The sequence below is a fragment of the Alligator mississippiensis genome, chromosome 11, assembly GCF_030867095.1.
Source record: "Alligator mississippiensis isolate rAllMis1 chromosome 11, rAllMis1, whole genome shotgun sequence".
NCBI lineage: Eukaryota > Metazoa > Chordata > Crocodylia > Alligatoridae > Alligator > Alligator mississippiensis.
Genome location: NC_081834.1, coordinates 57537767 through 57565392, shown reverse-complemented (window position 1 = coordinate 57565392; position 27626 = coordinate 57537767). Strand labels below are relative to the sequence as shown.

The 27626-nt window shown below is 49.3% G+C and overlaps 1 long non-coding RNA gene across 1 annotated transcript; it reads left to right on the top strand.

Moving 5' to 3' along the window:
* Positions 1–6923: 6923 nt before the first annotated feature.
* LOC132243845 (uncharacterized) lies at positions 6924–23318 on the top strand. The gene is made up of 3 exons (XR_009455425.1): positions 6924–7123; positions 7582–7733; positions 22656–23318. It is a non-coding gene; the product is annotated as an uncharacterized LOC132243845 (long non-coding RNA).
* Positions 23319–27626: the final 4308 nt, after the last annotated feature.

Sequence of the window (27626 nt, the reverse complement as noted above, 5' to 3'; positions counted from 1 at the left end):
AAACCTATGGATTAACTGCATTAGCTCTTCTTTCTGGTCTGCCGACAGCTCACCTCCTATTCAGGGCTCCCCTGGTTCCCACTCTGATATTCTGGGATCCCCTATGTCATCTAAATCTCCTACGTCTTCTTTCACTAACCAGGACTCTCTACTGTTCCATTTCTTTAACAAGTTTATGTGATAAACTTGTCTCCTCCTCACTGGTTTGATTCTTTGCACTTCATAATTTACAGGACCTGACTTCCAAGTTACGTGGAACGGGCCCTGCCTCCGAGCCAACAGTTTTTTACTATGGTCGGGTAACAATACTAAGACCCAATTACCAGCCTGTAAGTCTGTTTCTCAGGTGGGGAGATCTCCATCCTTAGAAGTTTTTAAGAGCCAGGTGGACAAAGTCTTAGGATGATCCAGTTGGGGCTGGTCCTGCTTTGAGCAGGGGGTTGGATTAGATGACCTCCTGAGGTCCCTTCCAACCAGACAGGCCCTACGAGGAGAGACTGAGGGACCTGAACCTGTTCAGCATCAGCAAGAGGAGGCTGAGGAGGGACCTGGTGGCTGCCTACAACCTCATCGGGGGAGATCATCAGCTAATAGGTAGAGCCCTTTTCTCCCCAGCACCGCCTGGGGTGACGAGGAACAATGGTAATAAGCTGATGGAGAATAGGTTTAGGTTAGAGATCAGAAGACAATATTTTACAGTTAGGGTGGCCAAAATCTGGAACCAACTTCCCAGGGAAGTGGTCCTCGCCCCTACCTTGGGCAAAGTCAAGAGGAGTTTGGATGATCACCTGTCTGGGGTCTTGTGAACCCAGCATTCACTCCTGCCTGTGGCAGGGGGTCAGGCTAGATGATCTGTTCAGGTCCCTCCTGACCCTAGCTACTGTGAAACTATGAAACCCTAATTTTCTATGATTTCACAAGAGAAAATAATCTATGCGTGCATTTATACTTTCAAAGGATTTTTATCCCTATATAGAAACTTGTGAAAAATTTGCTTTACTAACTGTTGTGACATCAACATGATGTGGTGCCATTACATTGTACAGTTCATTTTTTAAAGAGAAAACCCTGTTTTTTTTAAAGACAGTCCACTGAAAATAAAGGTTGTATAAAGAGAAACTCTGATCAATCATAGGTATAGGCATTGCTACAATATCCACCATCCTACTAACCCCTTAAGTTTGAGTCAGTAGATCTCGCTCAGATCCACACAGAGGGAACCCAACTGTTGAGTCAGAAGTGGCTGGTTAGAAAGAGTCATCATGTTTTAAATTGTGACTCAAGAGCTACAAAAGGGAAGCAATGGCTCTTAAATGTTGCAGTATTATACATCCTGAGGGTAGACGGCTATGATGATGCCATAACAACAACTCTGAATCATAGACAAGTAGGGCTGGAAGGGACTTCAAAAGGTCTCGTTCAGTCTAATCCTCTGCTCAAGTCTCCCCCGTCTCTATGATAGAATCATAGGCCAGAAGGGACTGTAAGGGCATGGATGGATGGTGTGGTATATCATGACCTAAAACACAACACCCATGTTTCTCCACGTGAAAGAAGAGGTTTTGCCAATATGTTAGGGCATAGGGCTGCACTATTCATTGTATTCAATTTTCTGTATTATATATTTAAAAAAAACCCACAAAAAACTGGGCAAAAATAATAAAAAGATGTTGGTTCTCTTGCCCTGCCATCATTAGATTTCAATGTACATCTCTTTCAGATTCATAAAACCCAATCAAGCCTTCTTGAGCAACTTGACAGTGTATCCAATGTTCACTGAAAGTTATGTCTACCCCTGAGTAGATGTTCCCTGAAGTTAAAAATGTCCACCCTTTAATTAATGTTTTAGCTAGAGTTAAAAACTGTTTGCAGGGCTGAAAAATAGGAGCTATGCTCCCAGGAGCACACATTTTCCCCTCCAGTTGAAAAGAAACTAGAAGCTTTATATGCATGCTAGGGGCCTAGGGCTATGGTCTTCTGTTTAAAATCCGAGGGGAAAAATATCTTTATTGGAATCTGCATTATTTTTGCTGTAGCATATATTATGTATAAAAACACAACTAACCAGGCAAGAAATGCTCAACATGCTGTTTCTTTAGTCCTGTAGCCCTTAGAATTAAATCTACGTTTCTTTCAGATTCATAAAACACAGTCTAGCCTTCTGGAGCTCCTTGACAGCACATCCAATGCTTTCCTGAAGGTTATTTCCATGCCTAAGTTAATGTTTCATTGAGTTAATGCTTCCACACTTGATTTAATGTTGTTAGCTAGGCTTAAACACTGTCTGCAGGGCTGAAAAATAGGAGCTATGCTATCTGAAACAAGTAGCAGACAGCAAAATTGCAGAAGAAAAGTTAGCTTAATTAGTGGAACATCAAGACCTTTGAAAAAGGACAGAGTGAATGTGTTAACACCTCTGAAATGAAGAGTTGAGAAGGAAGCAGGTAGATTATAATGAAATCAAGTGACTCTCTCACCGCTGTCTGAATAGAAAAGCCACTGCCTCTCCCAAGCAGTTGGTTTTAAATTTTGGGTGGAGCAGAAATCAAAGGGGGATGCAACTGAACCAGTGCACCCCCACTAGATCTACCACTGCTTATTGGTATATCTAGACATCAACAAATGAAGCATATCAGCTGAGCTGGCATCCCAAATTGGGGGGGGGGGGGGACTTAAGTAGGTTCTCCTGGGGCTTCAAGAGCCCAATCTATTCCACCTTAAATAAAACAGACACCCACTGCAGAATTGTGGCACAGATTGATACCACCTCTATCACGGTCACAAATCTTGGACCTTTGTGGCATGTCGTGGGGCATGGACCTCTGTTTGCTTGGCCTTTCTACCTCCATAAACATTACTAGGGTGGCACAAAGGTGATGTCTGTTTACACCCTAAGAACTTTGGGCCCAACCCCTCCATAGAATTGCTCCTCCTTAATCATCCCTAGGCCACGCTTAGCCAGTCTGCCCTTGAGAGCCTCCAGTGAAAGAGAGTCCACTTCATTAAGTATGAACACCTAACTGATTGGGGATCCACCCCATAGTACTTTCAGCTAGACTGCAGACCGACAGCCTATTAACTGTTGTTGGAGTCGGCTACTAATTATGATGGCGGTTCAGGGACGGAGCAGATGCCTAAAGCAGTGGTTCTCAACCTCACTACATTCAAGGTCCCCCTTGCAGGACTCAAGGCACCCTTTGGAAAATACCACCTCATAATTTTCACTCATTCCCTGACTGCAGGAAAATAAGAGACCAGTTCTTCAGTCTGAAGTCCTCAACATGGCCAAATGGTGTGAACACCCTGGAGAAATCTCTTGGGTTTTTCAGAATCATGCATACATGTCCATTACAGCAGTAATATTGAACATCCCCCTTAAAAGGATCTTGTGGTACCTGGGTTGAGAATCACCTGAAGAGGCTGTTGAATCTCCATCCCTGGAAGTTTATAAGAGCAGGCTGGATGAACATTTGTCATGGGATGGCTTAAATCATAGAAATCATTGAGAAGTCAGATTGGAAGGGATCTCCAGAAGTCACATCTAGTCCAACCTAAGGCAGGGTCAGCCTTATCCAAACCATCCCCTACAAATCCTTCATCTAACCTCTTCATCAAATGACCGCCAACCTTGACACAACACAAGACATCAGACCCAAACATGCCACAGGGAAAGCAAAGGGACCACGGTGGCCTTGAGCAGAGGGTTGAACTAGACATGAACTCATGAAGGCCCTACAGCTCTGTTTTTCCATGATCCTCATGGAATCTGGCCCAGTAAGCCCTGTGAGTCATCACAGTGAAAGTCAACATGGTGAGAGTCAACACTGTGGGAGTCATTGGCCCAATGACGGACTTAATGGAAACAAGTGTCCGACAAAGATGGGTGGTCATGAGCAATGAGAACAAGCCAGAAGGGACAGAGGCATTAGGTTGTGAAGCATCCCATCTCCATCCCACACCTCCAGTCCCGATTCATCCCAAGTGACTCAGGGGGCAGTAAACTCTCTGCTCCCTGTGGAAGACTAATGATGAGGGAAAAGTCCAGTGAGTGTCCTAAGAACAACAGAAGAACGTAAGCATTGCCATTTACGAGGGGGGGGGGTGCGCGCGCACGCGTGCACATACATGTGCTCAAGGCAGGCTCATCTCTGTGTGACCAGGCTCCCCGCAGACTTGCAAGAAAGCCTCTGGCTCTGGTGAGATACCTAAACCTGCTGCATGATTGGTCGTACCTCCTTCTCCCCAAGCCCAGGCAAACCATGGGCCTAAAAGAGAATCTCCCTTAGCTTTTGACAGTATAGGGCTTATAACACATGCTATGGCAGCTCTGAATCTCACACAGAACCCAGGAATCTGGGACACACACACACACACTCATCCCCCAGCCACAGCTGTGGCAGCTCCAACACATGGCTTGGCTAAGCCTGCCAGGAGACGTCATCAGCATCATCCCCAGTGCCACGGGCAGCAGCCCAGCACCCAGGATCAAGCTGGTTCAGGTGTTGCAGCTGCATGTCTCCGGGGGTCTGTGCACGGATGTCTGAGGATGTGTCCTCGAGGGCAGCATGTTTCATGAGAACCATTGATATAGGGCTCTGTACGTGTGCACGTGTGTGTGTGTGTGCACATGTCAGATGCCTGTATTCATTGTGCATATGTGTATCCTAGATGCCTGTTTTGTGCCTTTGTGTGTGTGTGCATATGTCCTGCATGCCTGGGTTTTGTGCGTCTGCAATGGAGGCATCAGTTCTTGTGCATGTGTCTGGGTGTGCATCAGATGCCTTGATTTTTCTGTGTCTCAGACATATGGAATGTGTGTGCGTGTCCCAGATGCCAGGAATTTGTGCGTGTGTGTGAGAGAGCGAGATGCCTAGGGTTTGTGTGTATGCACATATATGTGTGTGTGTGTGTGTGTGTGTGTGTGTGAGGCACCTGAGTTGTGTGTGTGTGTCCTGGACGCCTGGAATGTGTGTGTGCGTACGTGTTTCCCAGATGCCTGGGTTCTTGTGTGCACATCCTGGACGCATGTCTGCACGCGGGTGTTTGAGCCCAAAGAATTCAAACACCCCGGACCCATGAGGCTTCTGTGGGTCATCAAAACCCCCATCTCCCATCTGTGAAAGGAGCAGGAGTGGAGGTCATCAAGGGACAGCATATGAACAGGGACACCCAGAGAGCCCGTCTGCAGCCCTGCCACCTGCCAAACCCCGCTGGTGTTTGCCATCACTGGATCAGAGCTATCAGAGGAGATGAGCTCTGTTTCAAAGCTATTCATGGATCCATCCCCTGTGAAATCAGCTAGTCCCTGGGCGAGCCTGGCTATTGTAGCCGCCCCAACAACCTTCTGTAGCAATGAGTCCCATGGGCAAATGACCTGCTGGGGAAAAGGAAGTCCTGTAACTTCTGCCTTTTAAACCCGTCTCTTGTTCCTTGTTCCAGGAACCTGGTGCCACCTCCCCACATCACATGTATCATACAATTACCTGGTTCACTGTGTCATTCATTTATCCCAGAAACACATGCAAAAGAACTTTTGGGCCTTAAAAAGGGGGGGGGGGGTGTTATTAGATCTCAGGCCCAAGAGTTGGGAAGTGCCCCCTCCTCCCACAGCCACCCCCACCCATGGTTTCACCTCCCTCGCAGCCACAACCTGGTCCTCTGGTCCTTAACCGTCCACGGTCGTCAACCCCAGTCAGTCAGTAGTAAGTTACCCTGGAGAGAGGGTCCCCACAGGGGAGACACCCCCCGGCCCAAACTTAGTGTGGTATATCTGTGTGTGTGTGTGTGTGTGTGTGTGAATATATATATATATAGGATTTATTGTTTTGTAAACTTGTACATAGATTTTATATATATGTCCTTACCCTTTAATGGTTTTGTTGTGATAATAAATCTGTATACAGTTAAGTAATTGATTGACTGGATCTGACTCTATAGGGGATGGAGGCGGCCACTGGGCTCTTGCGTCCCTCCGCAGCACACTGCCCTGCCAATAATTGCCTCAATTGGAGAGGGAAGTACAAACCCGTGTACACCCGGGCTATATATACATGTACAGCAGTGAAAAGAATGAGAATAAGACAATACACAGATAAGACAATCATCCTCAACTGCGAGGGATTGCTGAAGATATGTAGCGACACTGTGCTGTGGAGATTTATAGGTTTCAATACACTGTGTTGCATTCCTATTGACTGATCACCGCAAGGACATAGCTAGACTATTGATCTGGACCACAGAAGAGTGACTGAGATCTTCTAGCAAACTGATTCTCCTCCTCCAGGGTCAGCTCCTGGAAACTCTGCTGCACTGTATCTTGAATGGCTCTCTCTTCTTCTCTGGTCACTGGGGGCAATGCCAAGTTTAGCTCTCAGGCGATTGTTTCTGTTCTGGTCTTTAAATCATTATCAAATTCCTCCTTCTTTATCACCAAGCTATAGATCCCCTGGCTTGACTCATCACACGCATACACTGGCTTCTGCCGCTCAAACAGAATTTTAGGATCAGAAGAGTCCGTAGAGATGAGTCTCCCCAAGCTGCTCACGTGATCCATCAGTGTCATGGGATGGGGTCCCTAAGGATGGCCGTGATACCCCTTGACCATGCCAATCCTGCCCAACAGGCACCCTCTTTCTCGCCCATCACGTCTTGTTGGTAATTATTATGAATAGGGAGGCTGCCCTTGAGATGGTTTGGACACAGTCCTGATGGACCCCACCGCACCCCGTGGGTTCTTGGACCCCTTTTGGGTCCTGCACAACAATGGTTGCCTCATGGGGCACCTTCAGCCTTATGGGCTGGACATGTGGCTCCAAAGCCGCCCTTTTACCACACCCCAAGCCTCACAGATGGTATTCACACAGTGTCCCTCCGCGCCAGCCACGTGATGCGGAAGCAGCTGGGGCACCACGTGCGCGGGGCGGGTCGCTGGCGCCTGGGGCCGGTCCCGGGGGGCGCAGGGGGCTTTGCTGGAGCGGGGCGGGTCCCCGGGGCCCGTGGGGAGACAGCCGGGCCGGGACAAGCTGCGGGCCGGCGGCTGCCCCTGCCCCTGCCGGCACGTGCAGGACACCCCAGACCTCGTCCTGCCGGCGGGGCCCCCGCAGCGCGGGAGAGCGGGCAGCAGGTGACAGCTCCTCAGGCGGGCGCCCAGGCCAGGCCCGCGGGACCCGCACGGGGTCAGCGCTGCCTGGATCCGCCGGCCTCGTTGTCGCGGGCCGGGGAGCCGGTCACCGCCCGGGAGAAGACCGGCCCGCACCCCCTGCCCTCCCCTCGCGGCGCGGGTGCAGACGCAGCACCGACGCCCCTCGGGCCCCTCTGCCAGGGACCGGTGTCCCAGCAGCACTGACGTGGGCTGTGATCCCGCCCTGGCCTGGCCTGGCGCACAGGTGTCGGTCCTCCTCTCCCGCTTCGTGTCTGCGGAGGTCTGTCAGCAAGAGCCGTGGGATTTGGGGTCTTTCTTCCCCCTTCTCCCGCACGCGGAGGCCTCCGGGTGCCGTAGTGTCAGGCGGGTCCAGGAGAAGAGCAGGGCTGTCCCCGCGCCGGCAGCACCAGGACCGACCTGTGCTTCTTCCCCGCCCGCAGGTGCAGGGACCGTGAGCAGAGCTGAGCAGAGCAGCAGCCCCCTGGGGAAGGGCCTGTAACCCTGGAGCTGCAGAGGACTTCGCCAGGGAGAGAGGGGCTCCCTGACACCTGAGCGGGGCCCGGGCAGGCCGTCAAACGGGGAGAGCATGGAGGTGAGCAGGGCACCAGGTCCGGGTGGGGGTGGGAGTGCAGCTGGGGCAGCGCCAGGAGGAGCCGGGGCTGCTGTGGAGCATTAGGGGAGCGGAGAGACCTGCAGAGCGACAAGGCTCTGGTGACGGAGGCTGCAAACAGCCCGAGCCGGCCAGAGCCAGAGCTCCCCCCAGCACAGATCGCCAGGGGTGCTGGCGCGGGGCCTGGGCAGTGCGTGGAGCCAGGGCTCCCCACCTCTGAAAGTGCTGCCTGGGCTGCCTCCAAGGACCCAGCAAGTAGAACATGCTGAGCTGGGCCAGGGCAGACGCATGGACTCCCCTGTCCACAGCTGCAGCCACGTCATGTGTCAGCTCCATAATGGGCAAGTCTGCTCCCCGACCTGCCATGGCGAAGCTTGCACATAGTTGTAGCAGAGAGGAATTGCAGACAAGGCGGCGGGGGCTGGAAGCAGGTGGGACAGGAGATGCTGATGGGGTAACACTTGTGAACACAGCTCCAGGAGGCCTTTCAGGACATGGCTGTGTATTTCATGCAAGAGGAGTGGGAGCTGCTGGGAGATGAAGACAAGGGGCTTTACCAGGACCAGATGCTGAGGAATTACCAAGCCCTCGTTTCCCTGGGTAAAGCTCTGGTTCTTGCTTCTCCGTAGACCTATGTGACCCCTGAAGTTTCTTGTCTTCTCCCTCATCTCATGGGCTTCTGGCTGGTGGTTTAAGCCCGCTTCCTCCCTACTGCTCTGTCAGTGATCAGACCTGTCTGCCATCTCGTAGGGATATATACTTCTTGATTTCTTGCTGTCAAAACACATTTAACAATCCCAGCACGCTCAGTTTAGCATTGTGTAAATCCCCTTTCTTCTTTCTTGGTCAAGATCCAGTAGAAGTTAGTGGAAGTCTTGTCAGCCTCTGCTGCTGAAGCATGTGTATTATCCATTTCCTCTACTTCTCTCATGACACGTTTTACATGTGATGGGCCCTGGTGCTTCTCACAAGTAGTCACTGGAAGCTTCTGTCCAAGTTCCTTCCCAACCTCTTTGTCTCCATGAACCACAGACTCTGGCTTCGATATATTTACTTGGAGACCTCTGCTCCCGACATCACTCTGCCATTCTCAGAAGTTGTCTTGCCCTCCTCAACCCTCTGCAGAGCAGGTGCCCATCACCATAATCAAAAGAAGTGGGCTAGGTGCAGGGTTTCATGAAAGCCATTTTTTATTTCCAGGGGATTGTTCTGGCTTGTGTACAGGTTTGAGGTCTTACTAGATCAGTTTGCTTCTCTGGTTCTCGCTTTTCCCTTCAGTTCCCCTAAAGGACTTCCTTGGTTAAGAGCTTAAATGTTTTTACTATCTCCACAAAGCCCATATATAGAGGGAGCTTTTTCCTTTTTTCTGTAATTAATTTGAATGTCTTGGGGGGGGAGGGGTTGCGCTCTTCTGAAAAAGTAATGGTTATTACTCATTTTGGTGGTCCTCTGCATTCCAGTTGCAATAGCTTTTTCCTTAACGTTTTCAGCAAGTGGCTAAGTAACTGTTCTCCTGTCACCAGGACACTGGTATTTACTGCATTGCTCTTCGAGCAAGAGCTGGGATAGGATAATAGTCCCCTTTCAGCCCCAAGCTCTTATCCCGTTCTGTTTTCCAGGTGCAACACAGTAATTCCCACCCTGTTCCTCTCCTATGTTTCAAGATCATCCAGACCTGGCGTATACACCTCTCCTGTTCACCTGTGTTTTCAGTTAACTACTGCTCTCCTCGTTGGCTCTGCCCTGTCCCCTGGATTTCCAACTTTAATTGGCAGTGTCAACAAATGCAAATGTTTTTTGGGTTATTCTACTTTTATTCAGTTCTCAAAACATGTCTTCCAGGCATGAAAACCTGTTGGGGGCCATGGGTCGATCCTCCTTTCTAGAGTTAATAGCAGTGGGTTCTGAATCCAAGTAATTTGTTCATGCAGGCAGGTAGAGGATGATGACAGCCTTGCCTATGGAGCAGTGGGCCAGCGGATGAGAACAGTTGGCTGGCCAAAGGATATGGAAAGCTGGCAGGAAGAGGAAGCTGGGTGGAGAGGCTGGAAGGCTGAAGGTAGCAGCACCAGCCAAGGCTCTCTCCTGGCCTAAGAGACCACAGGGGTGGGTAGACCTTTCATGGACTAATTAGTGTTTAAGAGGAGTTTGGAGGGGCCGGTGAGCCAAGAAGGTAAAGACTCTGCATAGTTTAATGTTTGGGAGAAACCTGAGAGAAGTAGGGTGAACCCCAAACCTGCTACACGGTTCTTGTCTCTTCTGCATGAAACTTGGTCGAAATCCAGCTTTGCCCCTTCTTAAGGACTTCTCCTTACTTCGATACCTTATGAAGTCTTATGTATTCCTCCACGAGGTTTGCTACCTGGCTCACCTTATGGGACTGGCTTTTGCTGAAGACTACTTCAGCAGCTGTAAGTGTAAACTCCTTCTTCATATCCCAAAGCGTATCTGCATCAAGCTCTTAATTGTTACAAGATGACCATTGGTTGACTTTCCTGCATAGTTCAGGCTTTCTCTTATAACTTAATTTCTACCATTTCATGCCTCCCTCAGTTCTCTCTCAGATGTATCTTTGGGAGTTGCCCTAAGTCATCAAGTAGGACAGTGTGTTGGGCGACTAGGCTCTCACAAGATATCACACTTTCGCTGTGGTTATAGCTTTCTTTCTAGCCATTGTGCTATTTATCTGTCTTGGATGGCCATTTCTTTTGCATGTCATTCTAGGGTTCTCCTTGTTTTGGGAAACTATGTAGATCATTACCACATAATGAGATTTCGTGTGCTGCAAAATGCATCTCCTTGCTTTATTCTTTTGTTCATATCCATAATTCCTATGAACTTCCTTTTTCACCTGCAGTGTCTGCCACCTTATGTACTCACCTCTGCCGTGGGATTGTTCTCACATTGGATGGGATGATTGCTTTAGTTGCACCTGTAGTTATTATAGAATGATCCTTTCCTAAGCCTTGCTTATGATGAATCACACTGTTTCCCAGAAAAAAAAAACCTCATAAAGTAAATGTTATCCATCCATAAGTGTTTGCAGTGTCTCTTCATTTTGGTTCCTTGAAAATAGTAAAAACTTTCTCATTCTGCTTTCTAGTACATCACAAATCACTGCATCTTCATCCCTGTCCCTGGTGACTGTTGGTCTCCTACCCTTTTTCTACCTCCGAGAGGCCCACGCTTTGTTTCCTAAATCCATTTCTCCACTGTGCGGTGACAAGGACCATCATTTAATGAACCTTTCTTCCTGCAGCACCTTCCTTTTTAGTCAAATCCTTTGATTAAATTCACCAGTGCTGAAAGGATCTTTGCCTGGCCCACATCACACAACTCTGGAGAAGCAGGGCTGGAACAGACCTCCAGCAGTCTCTAGTCTGATCCCCGGCCGGAGGTAGGATCAGCCGACTGCAGGGACCCAGACTTGTTCCCATAGACCAGGGATGGGCAAAATGCGGCCCCGGGGCCGGATGTGGCCTGCCAGGCCATTCTATCTGGCCTGTGGGGCCCCTAAAAATTTAGAAAAGTAATATTTATCTGCCCTGGGCTGCCTGTCATGTGGCCCTTGACGGGTTGCCAAAACTCATTAAGCGGCCCTCTGCCCAAAATAATCACCCACCCTTGCCATAGACCCTTGGAAAGAGTGGGTGGAAGGGGTGAGCTCAGAAGGCGCTATTTTGGACGCTTCCCTTCTCTCCAGGCAAATGGTCTCTGATCCAGGTATGACCAGAGTTGCCAAATAAGTGCTTTTGGCAGGATTCCCTGCTCCCTGGCTGCTGGGAGCATGTCTTCTTCCCAGGGCCCTGTCCCTGGTGGAGGGGTCCGTTTTCAGCAGCTTCAGTCAGATGCATCCGTGAGTCTGTCCCCACCATTCCTGGAAGGGGACGGTTTTCCAGAGGAGAGGGGCTGTCAGGATCCTGCTACAGAGGTGATGATTGTATGGGCTTTCCAGGAGGATGTACAGAACAGAAGCGGGGCAGTGCGTCCCTGCTGTAGGAGGCACACTGAGAGTTGGCTGAGACCTGCTCCCACTTGGCAAGAGCCAGCCTGCCCCCAGCTCTGTCTTTCTGGAATGGCTGCAGGCATTGGCAGCAGGGGGGGAGGTAAATATCCACACCACGCTGGGGTCTCCGGGGACACTCAAGCCTCCCTGATGCATTTGGCCTCACAGAGAAGGAAGCAGCTCTGGATGCAAGCTCTGTCATCCTTCGCCATGGGGTGAAGGTCAGGGAGGCCATAAGGCAGGCCTCTGATCTCTCCTGCATTGATGTCCAGCTCTGGGGGGAAGGTGAGGAACTTTGGCCTCGGCTCTCAATCACTAACCTGTCCCTACTGTGGATCTGGCCCCATATCACAGCCGTGTCCTCGGGGAACTTCCCCTCCATGGAGCAGCACAAGGGCATCTGGCCGTGCAGACACCACTCCGGCCCCTACATCTCAGAGATGGAGTAGGCTGCCCAGAGATGGCTGCCCAGTCTGGGTTCAGAGCAACAAACATGATATGGGCAGCTTGCAATAGTCCCAGAGCTGCCTCTGGCCTGAGATTGGGGCTGAGATGGGTAGAGAAAGCAAGAGTGTCCCCAAGAGCAGGAGGGTCTAATCTGTCCTGGGGAGAGGCAGCCCCTGTTGCTGGAAATGCCTCTGCACCCCCATTCATCACTGCCACACTCCCCCTGCTCCAGCTCCTCTGCTCCTTTCATGGCCCAAGGATATCTGCTACCTTTCTTATTTTCCCAGAAGTAAAGGGCTGCGGGGGCCACAGGACAACTCTGACCACGGCACGTGTGACCCGCTCCTGCACAAAGAGGTGGGAGGAAAGAACAAATCAGAGCTCAGCTCACAGTGCTGCCGAAGGGCATGGGGTCTTCCTCTGAGGTCCCAGAGCTAGTCCCCACCACCCCCCAGCCAGGCCCAGGCCCAGGCCCAGACCCAGGCCCAGGCCATGTTAATGTGCGGTGGAACAATGTAAATCAAAGCAATTTCAGCCATCAGTTTACATCTGGTTTCCATCATCAATTTTAACCCATTTTTCCCTTGTCTTCATGGGGGAACAAGCAACACAGCTGGTGCCCACTACTGGGGTCGGGGTGGGGGAGGGGAGGACAGCTACTGAATGGGTGGGCGATGTTGTGGGAGAAAACTCCCTGAAGTTCATTGTCTAGCCACAAAGGAACCAGGCAACACGGGTAAAGTCTTCCTGCAGTTTATTTGCTCGAGCAAAGACCATAAGCCAACAAGGAGGCCAAATGGCCCTGACTAAAAGGCGGGGCGTTCTTTTATACTCTTTACAAAAAGGCAAGGCATCAGCAGTAAACAACATTTCCATATAAGGTAACACCAAACCCACATCTGCGCATTTTCCACTAAACCTGGTACTTTTCCACAAGCGGCGGTTACAAAAGTAGGTCAGCAAAAACTGCAATGCAATAAGCTATCCTTGAACTCTTGAACCTTTGAACTCCCTGAGTACATGACTGCTCCACTTTAGGGTGATGGCTTCCTTGCCCATCACAGTTCCCCCCTTTGTTCCAAGCTTCCAGAGGAAGTTTTGGAACATTCATTTAGGTAGTTAAGTTCTAGTGGGGTTAGATCTCCACGGTTGTTGTTGCTGGATATTTGTACGAACTGACCGTACATTTTTAGTTGCTTTTGCATAAGCTGTTGTCCTAAAGAACACAAGCATTGAAAACAACATATCAGACAAACTATTACTATAATAACTCCAATAATGCTTAGCACAAAGGTTCTTAGCCATCCAGTAAGAGAAGGGAACCAACTATCTAACCAAGTGAGGGACGTATCCTTGGGGATTTTTGCTATGTCCTCAGCTCTTTGGATGTGGACAGCAGCATCATTGAGATGAGTTTGTACTATAGTAAAGAAACTGTTAACCCAGACACAGCATTCTTGTCCAATAACTGCACATGTACCTCCTTGGGCAGCGAGGAGGAAATCAAGGGCTATACGGTTTCGAATTACCATTTGTCGAAGCTCTTCCTGGGTGGTGGCTAAAGCAGCGACAGCGCTTGAAAGCTGTCAGTGGCCTTCACTGAGTTCGTGGGCCAGAATTTCTATTACAGCTTGGAGGCGCAAGGTATATCTTCCAAGACATGCAGTACCTACTCCAGGGAGTATACCGGCTAGGAAGCACCCAATTAGTTTTCCTTTGGTAAGCGGATTTTTTTGATAATTTTCCAGCATATCTTGGCTTCCTTGTAAGTCTCTTTTATTTCGCCACCTTCCTTGGGGAAAGTGTGCTACAAAGGAGGTAGGAGGTTTTAGCATTGCTGGGTAGCAGATGCCTTTTCCATTTGCGGGAATTATATGGTAGGCACGAGAACCGCAGATCCAATATTGCCCTATGAAGGCAGCACGATTTGAGAATGATTCAGGAAATGGAAGGTTGCTGGTTCCCACGCTCAATACTCCTCAAGCACCCTTTTTTGCATAGGAAGCATTAAAGGTGCCATTGACAAAGCACTAACCTAGAGTGGAGTGCATGCATAGTACCACAGCGGGGGAGTAGAGGGAGTGGGGGTACATGTAGGGTTTTTTCCATCGGTTAAATTCGTAGCACTATAGAAATTATTATACGAGTTGCAGAAAGTAGGCTTTGCTGTATTATTATTACGCCAGTCTCCTCCAGTCAAACTAGTAAAATAGTGGTAACATGTGCTGTTGCCTAAGTCAATGCAGTTTGGTGCTGAGCAGTTTACATAAAAGCACCAATCTCCAACAACAGGCTTTACTAACAGGTATTCCTGTTGATTCTGGTCCCAAGTTTGGCTAGCGGGATTTAAAAATGACTCGATTTGGCCCAAAGGAACGGGAGTCATGGGAATTCCCCCTTGGGTGTGGAGAGGGAGATGGCTGCACACCCAACAGTTACTTTGGTTTTCCGCTATAGCAGCTCTCTCAACGTATTGGAGGTACATGTTGTCATCAGAGGCAAAGGGAGCAGCATATTTAAGAGCAGCCTTAGCCTTAGCTTTAGCCTGTGCTGACTCTGCGAACTGTTTGTAAATTGGGTGGCTAGGCTTTACACAATATTCTACTCCAGAACGAAATACTCGGACTTCTGCTGAACCACAGCAACATGAGGGAGGATACCAGCGAGCATCGTTGACCTTACCGTCTATTTCAGAGAGTTCGAATGAATCACTTATCCAGACAGGGAAACCACGGACGCCGGGAGTAGCACATCTGCAGCAACTGGCAGTCATAGCCGACCCCGGTAAAGGATCCATTCCCCCGGCAAAGAGAAAATTAGAAATAACATAGTTATAAAAGCCACACTATAACAAAAATCAGCACAAACAGTATGAGCAACCCTGCAGCTCCAGTAACTGCTCTTCCGGGGCACGTTACAGTCCCAAAGTGTTCGGTTCTGGCTGGTCTGAAAGTGTCTAAAGGATGCCGTACTTGGAGTTTGGTTTTCTCTGGATCGGGCGGGATTCCAAAAGGGTGACAGTTCATTAGTTAATTTTGGTTAGTTTGAGTTTTATATTATCTAATGGGCTGCAGGTCCAGGAGGTGTTCGTTTTTATATTTTCGTCTGCTTCTGACCTACCCTTGTCACGGTCAGGTAGGCGTGTGGCGCTCCTGCGAAGTCCACAGTCGTCTTCTTCTGGCTTTCCCTTTTCCAAGTCGGGGAAGCTTGCGTTGGAGTCAATCCTGAGGTCTGGTGAAACTTCTCTCTTCTTTGTACAAGTATGAATCCAGTTGTCTTTTTCTGCTACCTTTATGGTGGTATGGGAGGTAAGAAGGACTTGATACAGTCTTTGCCACCTAGGTTCAAGGGGAGATCGTTTCCAAGTTTTTATGTACACCCAGTCTCCAGGCTGGATGCGATGTGCTGGAACATCGGCAGGTAAGGGTTGGCTCAAAGCAGCATACCTATGGAGAGATTTTAACTGAGACTGTAGAGATAAAATATAAGAGATGAGTTCTTCATTGCCTAAAAGAGAGGAGGTGTGAGCCAGTAATAAGGGGAAATGTTGGGGAACAGGGTGTCCAAACAATAGCTCATAAGGGCTGAGCTTTAGTTTTCCCCTGGGGGTGGTTCGGATGGACATAAGAGTTAATGGAAGAGCCTTGATCCATTTTAACCCACTTTCAGGACGAAGTTTTCCAGTTTTTTGCTTTAGGGTCTGATTCATTCTCTCTACTTGTCCTGAGCTTTCTGGGTGCCAAGGGGTATGGAATTTCCATTCTATTCCTAGGCAGCTGGCCAGTGTTTTATTTATGTCAGCTGTAAAATGTGATCCTTGATCGCTTTCAATGGTACGTGGGGGGCTAAACCTGGGTATAATTTCGTTAAGAAGTATTTTTACTACTTGTTGCGCTGTGGCTCTTCTGGTGGGGAAGGCCTATACCCACCCTGTGAGTTGGTCCACGATTACTAGGAGGTTTTTGTATCCATTGTCTTTAGGCATATCAGCAAAATCTATTTGTAGTCTTTCAAAGGGAGTATAAGCCCAGGGGCGGGCCCCAGGGGGTCCTGATTTTTCCCCTTTGATATTAAACCTTTTGCATATACTGCAGTGTTCTAAAAGCCGTTTTGCTTCCTGGTAGACCCCGGGTGCGTAGCACAGCCTATTAGTGATAGCGGCAAGTTTTTCGCAACCTAAATGTTCGCTTTGATGGAGTTGTTGTAGATAAGGTCTAAGGGCTACTTTAGGTAGCACTATCCTTCCGTCCGGCACTCGCCATATTCCATCTTCCTCACAGGTGGCTCCAGCTGCTTTCCATCTTTGTTGTTCTAAAGGCAATGCAAACTTGTACATTTTTGGCTTTAGCGATACTCCCAAATATGCCTTTGACTGAGGAATTTGAGTTCGGAAGGCTAGGGCGGATAGCGGTTGTAGGGCCGCTGCCTGGGCCACTGCATCAGCCAGGGCATTGCCTTTTGAGGACTTGATCTCCCTTTTTGGTGTGGGCTGGGCAATACATTACATCTATGGCCTTTGGTGACATTATAGCATGTAGGAGATCATGGACTTGTTTGGCATTTGCTATTTTAGTTCCAGAGGCTGTCATAAATCCTCCTTGTTTCCACAATTGTCCAGTGGCATGACAGATTCCGAAGGCATACTTAGAATCAGTCCAAATATTTACAGAGTGGCCCGATGCTAATTGACAAGCTCATGTAAGGGCAGTAAGTTCGGCCACCTGCGCGCTCAACTGCCCAGGCAGTGGTTCAGCTTCAAGTACTTCAAACAGAGTTACCACCGCATAACCTGTTTTTCTAACCCCATTAACTATTTTTGAAGAGCCATCTACATAAAAAATTAAGTCAGGGTTGTCTAAGGGTAAGTCACTGAGATCTGCCCTGGGTTTGTCTGAAAATGCTGCAACTTGAAGGCAATCGTGGGAGTCTGGCTCACTGTCGTTGGGTAGAGGTAATAGGGTAGCCGGATTCAGGGTATTGCATCTTCCTATGACCAGGTTTGTGGCCATTAAGAGTGTGGTTTCATATTTGTTCATTCTTTGATGAGAAAAATGTTGAGTATTTTTCTGGAGGAGGAGGAGGGTTACTGCGTGTGGGGCCTTTAGGATAAGGGGTATCTGAGGACTAATTCTTGGGCTTTCTCGACTATTGTTGCAGCTGCTGCCACTGCACGAAGGTATCCCACTCCCCCTTTTGCCACTGGATCCAATTGTGCAGAGAAGTAAGCTACTGGGCGTTGGGTGGTGCCTAAGGGTTGGATAAGTACCCCTGAGGATACTCCTAGTCGCTCATGGACAAAGAGCGTGAAAGGTTTTTGATAATCTGGTAGCCCTAGGGCAGGAGCAGAGGCTAGAGCTGTTTTTATATTGCTGAAGCTGTGGGCGGTTTCATGATCCCAAAAGACTGGCTCTTCTGCATCTTTTGTGGTAAGCTGCACAAGTGGCTTAGTTAAGTCTCCGAAGGCTGGGATCCGAGAGCGACAGAACCCTACCATTCCCAGCAGACCTCTAACCTGACACTTTGTTATAGGTTTGGGGATATTTAGAATGGCTTGGATTCTGTCATCACTAAGGCGTCGTTGGCCTGGCTCTAAGACATGTCCTAAGTATTTAACAGTGGATTTACAGAACTGAAGCTTGCTTGGTGACACCCTGGTGGCTAGGGCAGTAAGCAAGACGATGGTGTCCTGGTAGATGCCTCTGATGAGGTAAAGCATAAGAGTAAATCATCCACGTTTATTAAGAGGGATGAGGAGTTAGGAAAGGTAACATCTTGCAAATCTTTGTGAAGAATCTGAGAAAAAATGCTGGGAGATTCTACATATCCCTGGGGCAACCTTGTCCAGGTCAGTTGAGAAGAACCCCAGGTGAAGGCAAAAAGATATTGGGATTCAGGGTGGATGGGGATGCTGAAGAAAGCTGAACAGAGGTCTACTACTATATAAACAGCAGTGTCAGGGGGTATTGCAGTTAAGATAGTATTGGGGTTAGGAACAACAGGATGTGAAGGAATGACATACTTATTAATTTGTCTGAGGTCTTGAACAAAACGCTAAATGGGCTTCCCGTCTGGACCGGGCTTAGGCTTTTTTACTGGAAGTATGGGAGTGTTACAAGGGGACTGACAGGGAATTAAAATTCCTTGTTTAACAAAATCTTCAATTAAAGGCTTAAGTCCCTCAATTGCCTCTGTTCTTAAAGGGTATTGGGGTACTCTAGGTGGTTCGACATTGGTACGAATTAGAATTTTGACAGGATCTGCAGATTTTAACACTCCCACGGAGCTGGAGGTGAGGCCCCAATGTTCTGGGGTACCTTTTCTTTTAGAACAAGGGGAAGAGACTGCAAGCTCGAGTTCTCCGTAACTGCAAGCGCTGTAGCTAGCATAGGGATCTGGGAGGACGGAAACATTAGGGTAATTCCGTTGGGTGAGCACTGTATGGTGGCTTGTAGCTTGCAAAGAAGATCCCGTCCAAGAAGGTTTACAGGACCAGTTGCTAGAAGAAAAGAGTGTTCTGCTGAAAGGGGGCAAACTTTGATGTTTGTGGGTTGAGAAAGTGAGCAATGGAAGGGTCTACCTTCGATTCCCATAACTGTGACTTGTCTTTCACTTGGTGAAAGATGTCCTTTGGAAATACTGGAAAAAGTTGCCCCTGTGTCTAGCAGGCACTCGTAGACGTGTCCTCCTATTTCTAGGGGTATCAGAGGGTTTTGAGCACTGAAGTTTAGGGTGACTTCTTTGGGTTGGACAGAGCATAGTTGCAAAAGGTGGCATGTAGAATCTCCCTCATCACGTCAGACGTCAAATTGGTTTTGAGCAAAATCTGGGGTAACAGTAGCGAACGGAGGGTTCTTAAATTTTTTGTTTTCAGGGTTATCACTTGGGGACCTTTTTGGTCTTAGTTTACACTCTGTCTTCCAGTGTCCTTCCTGTTTACAGTAATGGCACACATTGGGCCCATATGGTTGGAGAGTGTGGCCCGGTGGTCTAGGCGCAAAGGGCCTCGGGCCACGGGGCAGATTGGTTCTATAGGGATTTGGCGGCTGAATTACCGCTGCCAACATGCGAATGTTGGATTGGTCTTCCCTTTGTTTTTCCTTTTTCTTCTTTTCTTCTCTTCCATTAAAGGTTTTAGTAGCAATGGCCAAGATTTCAGCCATGGATTTGCCCTCAACACCCTCGGTGTTATGTTGGAGTTTCTTTCTAATATCTTCGCTAGCCTGACTTATGAATACAAGTCTTAACACAGGCAAAGTGGCAGGTGACTCGGGGTCCGTGTTTCCATGTTGGCACATAGTTTTACAGAGTCTTTCAAAGTAGTCTGAAGGGTGTTCTTCTGGACCCTGAACAACACCTGTCACCTTGGACCAATTTGCAGTTTTATATCCTGCCTTTTTTAGTCCTTCTAAGATACTTTCCTTTAGCATTCATATTGCATTTTTCCCTTCTTCCGGGTTGTAATTCCAATTTGGATCTTGCCTAGGTACGCCATTAGGCAAGGGGTGGTTTTGATGCTGTTGATCAGCTAGAAATTGGTCAGCATGGCGCAGTACTTGGGTTTTCTCGTCTGAGGTTAAGAGGCTTTCGAGAAGTTGCATGTTGTCTGACCACGAGGGATGATGGGTCATGAAGATAGTTTTAAAATGCCTTAGGACTATTTCTGGATCGTCTCTAAGTCTGGGAGTATTTTCTTGCCAATTTAAGAGGTCAATGGTGGTGAACGGAGTATGTGTCCAGTGACTGATAACTTGGCCATTATCACCAGGTACTGGGTACTCTCAGGGGAGCCAGAAGGCTAGAGTTAGGTACTCGTTGTCGGGTACGATTAGCTATGGGAGTTGAATCAGTGTTTGGGGAGGTTGAGTCTGGAGAGGGATGCCTTGATCCATCTACAGGCTCAGGACTTGGGCGGTCGCCAGGAGGCAGTCAGGGTGACACGTCCCCATGATTTCCCGAGTCCCTTGCTGGCACAGGAATGAACAGATCAGGTGGGATTAATGGTGGGGCAGGGATGGGAGGTCGGGACATAGGCCTATAGTCATCTTCTGAATAAGAGGGCGGAGCGGAAGTTTGGAACATTGTAGAGGAGCTAAAAGCGGGGAGGTAATAAGGGACATTCGTTTAGATCGTTTGGTAGCGGCATTGTCCCACAGAAACCAATAGTCGCCTTTCAGCCAGGCTGCCGCTCTATCAGCTTTTAAGAGGCAGACGGATACCCTTAGACTGCTACCAAAATCCTCTAGAGGAATAACCAGAAAACCAGAAATATACTGACCTGAGGTACACGCCGGTACCGTTCCTTTACCCGATTTGAGGATCCCGCCTTATTGGTCCCGAGGAGACCATCCACCTCCCGAGACTGACCCAAATAGGTGAACTCACCTGGTGCGCGCTGGGGTGTCGGGGGGTGGAGGTCTCCAAAGGCTCCAAGCTAGATGGGTCTCACCTGGGTCGCCAAATTGTTGTGGGAGAAAACTCCCTGAAGTTCGTTGTCTAGCCACAAAGGAACCAGGCAACACGGGTAAAGGCTTCCTGCAGTTTATTTGCTCGAGCAAAGACCATAAGCCAACAAGGAGGCCAAATGGCCCTGACTAAAAGGCGGGGCGTTCTTTTATACTCTTTACAAAAAGGCAAGGCATCAGCGGTAAACAACATTTCCATATAAGGTAACACCAAACCCACATCTGCGCATTTTCCACTAAACCTGGTACTTTTCCACAAGCGGGGGTTACAAAAGTAGGTCAGCAAAAACTGCAATGCAATAAGCTGTCCTTGAATTCTTGAACTCCCTGAGTACATGACTGCTCCACTTGAGGGTGATGGCTTCCTTGCCCATCACAGGGAGATGCTTAATGATCTGGGAGCTCTGAATGTGCTTGTTTGCCTTTCTCTGAGGTGTCAGCCTTTGGAAGTGTTTGCCTGGCACATGCTCATGCTCCTTAGGTGCCAGAAAACCCCACGGTTTCCAGCTGGAGGGCCTTGCTCTTCCTCTCAGGGTCAGACCAATCATGAAACCTGAGGTCAAGCAGCGACTCTCTCCCCAGGTCTGACTGCCCTGGTGCAGGGGCCGTTCCAGGGATCCTGAGTGTCTGTGGAACAGCTGCTTGGCTGTGGCAGCAGGGGTAGGGCAGTGACAGGGCTCTTGTCTCTCCTCCTTCCACCTCTGGCACATTGCATAGCAGGGGTGACACGTAGCGGGTGCACACGGATGCATGTGCACCCCCTGAGCGTGGCAGTGCACCCCCTACAAAAAGGTACTACTGACGCTGTTGGTGGCACCTGCAGGCAGTCACCACTCACCACCCCACTGCCAACACTGCCAGCGGCCTCTGCGGATGGTTCGTGATACCCACTGGCCACTGCCAACGTTGCCAGCAGCAGCTGCAGGTAGTCACCAACCCTCAGTCACCAACAGTGCCAGCAGTGTCTGCAGGAGCTCGCCCGCTTACTGCTGCCACACTCCCGCTGCCGCCACCACGCTCCTGCCGCTGCTGTGCTCCCCCAGCTGCCAGGGGCATGTGCTGTTCACGTTGCATAGCATCCTTTGTGCCACAGATGCTGTCCTTTGTCATCATGTGTTAGGGTTTGCCATGTGATGCTGCCAATTCCTTTGGCTAGCGTGGCTATCCCACTGGGCTGTTTTGGAAGGATGGGGTGGGAGAACAGGTGGGATTGTTCCCTTGTATGTCAGAAACGTGCACTTGTTCCCTGGTTCAGGAGGAAGAAGACAGCAAAACAGAATGCATTTGGGTGAGGATGAAAGGTGAAAGATGCAGCCCAGATATAATGGGGGGGCGGGGGGGAGGGGGACATTTATTATAGGCCACCGAATCAGAAAGAGGAGCTGGATGAGGCAGTCTTCAAGGAGGAGACACCTATCCAAAAGTTATGGGGTGGTACTGATGGGAGACTTCCAGTTTGTGAACATCTGCTGGAAGAACAGTGCAGCCAAACGTAAAATATTGAACCAGTACTTAACTTGTATGCAGGCCAACCTCCTGGTCCAGAAGGCTGAGGGTACAACTAGGGGATCCTCTATCTTGGATCTTGTCCTGGCCAATAGGGAGGTCCAATAGGGAAATACTTTTTTATTGCCAGCTTAAGCAAAGTGTACAGATGTTATAAGCATCTCTTTTATTGTAATTTCATTGTATGGTCTTTGCCTTTATTTTATTTTTTAAGCAATATTTACAGCTGCAGTCGCCACCCTAGACACCACAAGCTTGGCTGTTTTTTATTTCCCAAGGCTGGTTTCTTCGTGTTTTCCTTTTACTGGGACTTTCTGACCCAACTTTTTTTTTTTTACTATCTTTTTGTTCTGCTAAATTTCCAGGTCTAAGTGCAAAACTGCACAGCAGCTATCTGAGCCAATCTAGGGTTCATCCAGAGGATTCTGGGAGTATGCTACTCATGTCAAATAGCTATATAAGCCTGTATTTTTCTTTCTACAGAGTCCTGTGTCCAGCTTTGGGCCCCATACTTCAAGAACAGATTGGAAGGAGTCCAGTGGAGAGCATCACAAATGATCAGAAGCCTGGGAAGTATGACTTCGATTAAGGAAAGGCTCAAAGAACTGGGGTCATTTTGTCTGGAGAAGAGAAGACTGAGGAGATGTTTGGTAGCATCCTCAACTTCCTGAAAGGTGATTATGGAGAGGATGGAGATGGGCTTTTCTCTGTGGCTGGACAGGACAGGACTAAGAGAAACAGCCTCAAGCTTCAACAGGGGAAATTTATGTCGGAGATGAGGAGGGTCTTTCTGACTATGAGGCTGGTCGTGCACCGGCACAGGCTGCCTAGAGAAGTTGTAGAGTCTCCATCCCTGGAAGTGTCACAAGGAGGTTGGCCAACCCCTTGGATGGGATGGCTTTCATCAGGGAGGACTTTGTCTTGAGCAGGGGGCTGGACAAGATGACTTGCGAGGTCCATTCATAATGCTGAGTTGAAGGGTTTAGGGAATGCACTGATATAACTAACGGTGCATTATCTTCTGATTGGATTGTGTATGTATGAAGATACACAAACTGGAGGGAGACTGGATTTGTGTAACCTTGCAGCTGCCTTTTGGCCACTCCAATCACCTGGCTGCAAGGGAATAAAGCTAATCTGGTTTTACTCATGGTGTCTGTTAGCCCAAACTTAGTCCAATCATGGCAACCTTGTTGTAGGAGCTGACACCTGATGTAGGATGCCTGTCCCCGGGGGGGGTGCATGCGCACATGTGCCTGGGGTTTATTTCTGCCTGCCTCTGTGTATGTCTGTGTGTGTTTGTCTGGTTTATGCTTGTGTGTGTATGTGTGCATGTGTGCGTGTGTTCTCATGTGTGTGCATGTGTTTGTGTCTGGTTGATGCCTGCCTGAATATGTATGTGTGTGTATGCCTGGTTTATGCCTCTATGCCTGTATGTTTGTGTGCGGTTCATGAATGCCTGTGAATGTGCATGCATGTGTGCACATGTGCGCCTAGTTTATGTCCACCTGAGTGTGTGCGTACCTGGATTTTGCCTCTGTGTGTGGGAGTGTGAGAGTCTGTGACCCAGATGCCTGGAGGTGGGGGGGGTATACACGTGCATAAGCACCCTGGGTTTATTTCTGCCTGCCTCTGTGTGTGTAAGTGTGCATATGTGTGTGTTTGTGTCTACTTTATACTGTGATGTGTGTGTAGATGTGTATGTGAGTGAGTGAGTGAGTGAGTGAGTAAGTACTTACTTAATGCCTGCCTGAGTATGTGTGCGCCTGGTTTTTGCCTGTATGGTGTGTGTGTAAGGGACACAATAGCTTCTGACTATTTTTGCCTAGCTTCTTGTTGTTTTTAACATACATACATACATACATACATACATATGCGTGCACACACACACGTGTGTGTGTGTGTGTGTGTGTGTGTGTGTGTGTAAAGCTAGGAAATGAGTGCACATTCCAATAGTTATATTTATTTTTGCTTTAATCTTAAACTCACTGCGGCAGAGGGTCTCTAGACAGTGCCAGGCACAGGAGACTCCAGTCCTGGAATCTGGGCCATTCCCTACCACCAGACGCCATGGATTCCTATGACAAATCTCTGGGTTTCTCTGCTGAATGCTATGGAGGATCCACCCCCTAACAAGGCATAGCACCCTGCAGCACCTTTAAAAGGGATCTCACGGCCCCCCAGAGGCTATGCTTCTGTCCACAGCCTGCAATCACATTGCCAAAGTGCTTTGTTAATGTGCAGGGTGGTGGGGGGGGTTTCCAAGCAAGCAATTTCTTCATCAAATAAGGAGCTTTGTAGAGCTGTAAGAGAAGGACAGAAACCGCCCAACAGAAGTACCAGTGTCCCACTGTTCCCATAGCTCATGCCAGCCTCAAACACCCATCCACTGCCCATGGATAAAAGCCATGAAACCTTTCACTGGCAATGCTCCCAGAGCCTTAGACTGAAAAAAGAAGCAACAGCGCTTTGAATGAAAGGCCTTCACACGGGGATCAAGCTTAAGCTGTATATAGGGCTGGGGGAGGGGATATCCTAACTTCTCCCTGTGTGTTTCGTTCCCCTGGGCTGCCTGCTGTCTCACTGTGTCTGCAGGGGCGAATAATCAGAATGGGAGAGTCTTACCGTACTGGGAAAGTTCCCCTCTGTCCGGAGGCCCACGGCAAATCTCAGGCCCACTCCGGGGAGCTGGGACCCCCACACTCAGCCCCTCTGAAAGGACTCTGTCCGAGCCACATGTAGTCAGGAGGGAGTCTGGAAAGAAAGCGAGCAGAGGGGGCTTATAGATTCATAGATGTTAGGGTCGGAAGGGACCTCAATAGATCATCGAGTCCGACCCCCTGCATAAGCAGGAAAGAGTGCTGGGTCTAGATGACCCCAGCTAGATACTCGTCTAACCTCCTCTTGAAGACCCCCAGGGTAGGGGAGAGCACCACCTCCCTTGGGAGCCCGTTCCAGACCTTGGCAACTCGAACTGTGAAGAAGTTCTTCCTAATGTCCAATCTAAATCTGCTCTCTGCTAGCTTGTGGCCATTGTTTCTTGTAACCCCCGGGGGCGCCTTGGTGAATAAATCCTCACCAATTCCCTTTTGTGCCCCCGTGATGAACTTAAAGGCAGCCACAAGGTCGCCTCTCAACCTTCTCTTGCGGAGGCTGAAAAGGTCCAGGTTCTCTAGTCTCTCCTCGTAGGGCTTGGTCTGCAGGCCCTTGACCATACGAGTTGCCCTTCTCTGGACCCTCTCCAGGTTATCCGCATCCTTCTTGAAGTGTGGCGCCCAGAATTGCACGCAGTACTCCAACTGCGGTCTGACCAACGCCCTATAGAGGGGAAGTATCACCTCCCTGGACCTATTCGTCATGCATCTGCTGATGCACGATAAAGTGCCATTGGCTTTTCTGATGGCTTCGTCACACTGCCGGCTCATGTTAATCTTGGAGTCCACTAGGACTCCAAGATCCCTTTCCACCTCTGTGCCACCTAGCAGGTCATTCCCTAGGCTGTAGGTGTGCTGGACATTTTTCCTCCCTAGGTGCAGCACTTTGCATTTCTCCTTGTTGAACTGCATCCTGTTGTTTTCTGCCCACTTGTCCAGCCTATCCAGGTCTGCCTGCAGCTGTTCCCTGCCCTCCGGCGTGTCCACTTCTCCCCATAGCTTTGTGTCATCTGCAAACTTGGACAGAGTACATTTGACTCCCTCGTCCAAGTCGCTGATGAAGACATTAAAGAGTATCGGTCCAAGGACCGAGCCCTGCGGGACCCCACTGCCCACACCCTTCCAGGTCGAGACCGACCCATCTACCACGACTCTTTGGGTGCGACCCTCTAGCCAATTCGCCACCCACCGGACCGTGCAGTCATCCACATCACAGCCTCTTAACTTGTTCACCAGTATGGGGTGGGATACCGTATCGAAGGCCTTCCTGAAGTCTAAGTATACGACATCCACCCCTCCTCCTGTGTCCAGGCGTTTCGTAACCTGGTCATAGAAAGAGACTAGGTTTGTCTTATGTGAAGACACTGAAATAGCTGGATGGCTCTGGGTGATTCATGTCCCTTTTGGCGCTGGGGCCCCACTGGCAGCTGCTCCAGCCCCATCTTGGCCCCCAGCTCCTGGTCATTTCATGCCAGCATCCCCTCCCCCTGCCCCCCCACACCTGTCCCTCCTGTTGCCCTGCTGCATTTCACTGCCCCACAGATGGCTTGGGAGAACCAAGAAAGGTTTGAAGGACCGGATCCACCCAGATGAAATACACACACCATGGGAATACCTGTTGCCCTGCTGCATTTGGCTGATTCACAGATGGCTTCGGAGAACCAAGAAAGGTTCATAGATTCATAGATGCTGGGGTTGGAAGGGACCTCAACAGATCATCGAGTCCGACCGCCTGCATAGACAGGAGCGAGTGCTGGGGCCAGATGCCTATCCAGCCTTCTCCTAAAGACCCCCAAGGTCGGGGACAGCACCACCTCCTTTAGGAGCTCATTCCAGATTCTGGCCACCCTTACTGTGAAGAAGTGTTTCCTGATATCTAGCCTAAATCTGCTCTGTCAGTTTGTGATCATTGTTTCTTATTACCCCAAGAGGTGCCCTGATAAAAAGAGCACCTCCCATCCCTTGCTGCGTCCCACTAATGAATTTGTAGGTGGCCACAAGATCACCCCTCAGCCTTCTCTTGCAGAGGCTGAAGGGGTCCAGGTCCCTCAGTCTCTCCTCGTAGGGCTTGTCCTGTAAGCCCCTAACCATGCAAGTGGCCCTCCTCTGGACCCTCTCGAGGTTATCCACATCCTTCTTAAAGCACAGCGCCCAGAACTGGATGCAATACTCAGTATTGTGGTCTGACCAATGCCGCATAGAGGGGGAGCATCACCTCCTTGGATCTATTTGTCATGTATCTGCTGATGCATGATAAAGTGCAGTTAGCTTTGCTGGTGATTTCGTCACACTGACAACTCATGTTCATCTTGGAGTGCACTAGGACTCCGAGATCCCTTCCTGCTTCTGTGCTGCTGAGAGGGTCACTTCCCAGCCAGGAGGTGTGCTGGATATTTTTATGGCCTAGGTGCTGCGCTCTGCACTTGTCCTTGTTGTACTGCATCCTGTTGTGTACCGCTCACTTTTCTAACCTGTCCAGGTCTGCCTGCAATCGTTCCCTACCCTCCGGGGTGTGAACTTCACCCCACAATTTAGCATCATCCACAAACTTGGACAGAGTACACTTCACACCCACATCCAAGTCACTGATGAAGATATTGAAGAGTACAGGTCCAAGGACTGAGCCCTGGGGGACCCCACTACCCGCATCCTTCCAGGTCGATACCGACCCATCTACAGTAAAAGCTCCGTTAACCGGCATCTCACAATCTGGCATGCTCCACTAACCGGCATGCCGGCTTGTAAGATGAAGTGAAATGGGACGTGCCCACTGTGGCACTTCCGGTTTCTCCAAGCCCCC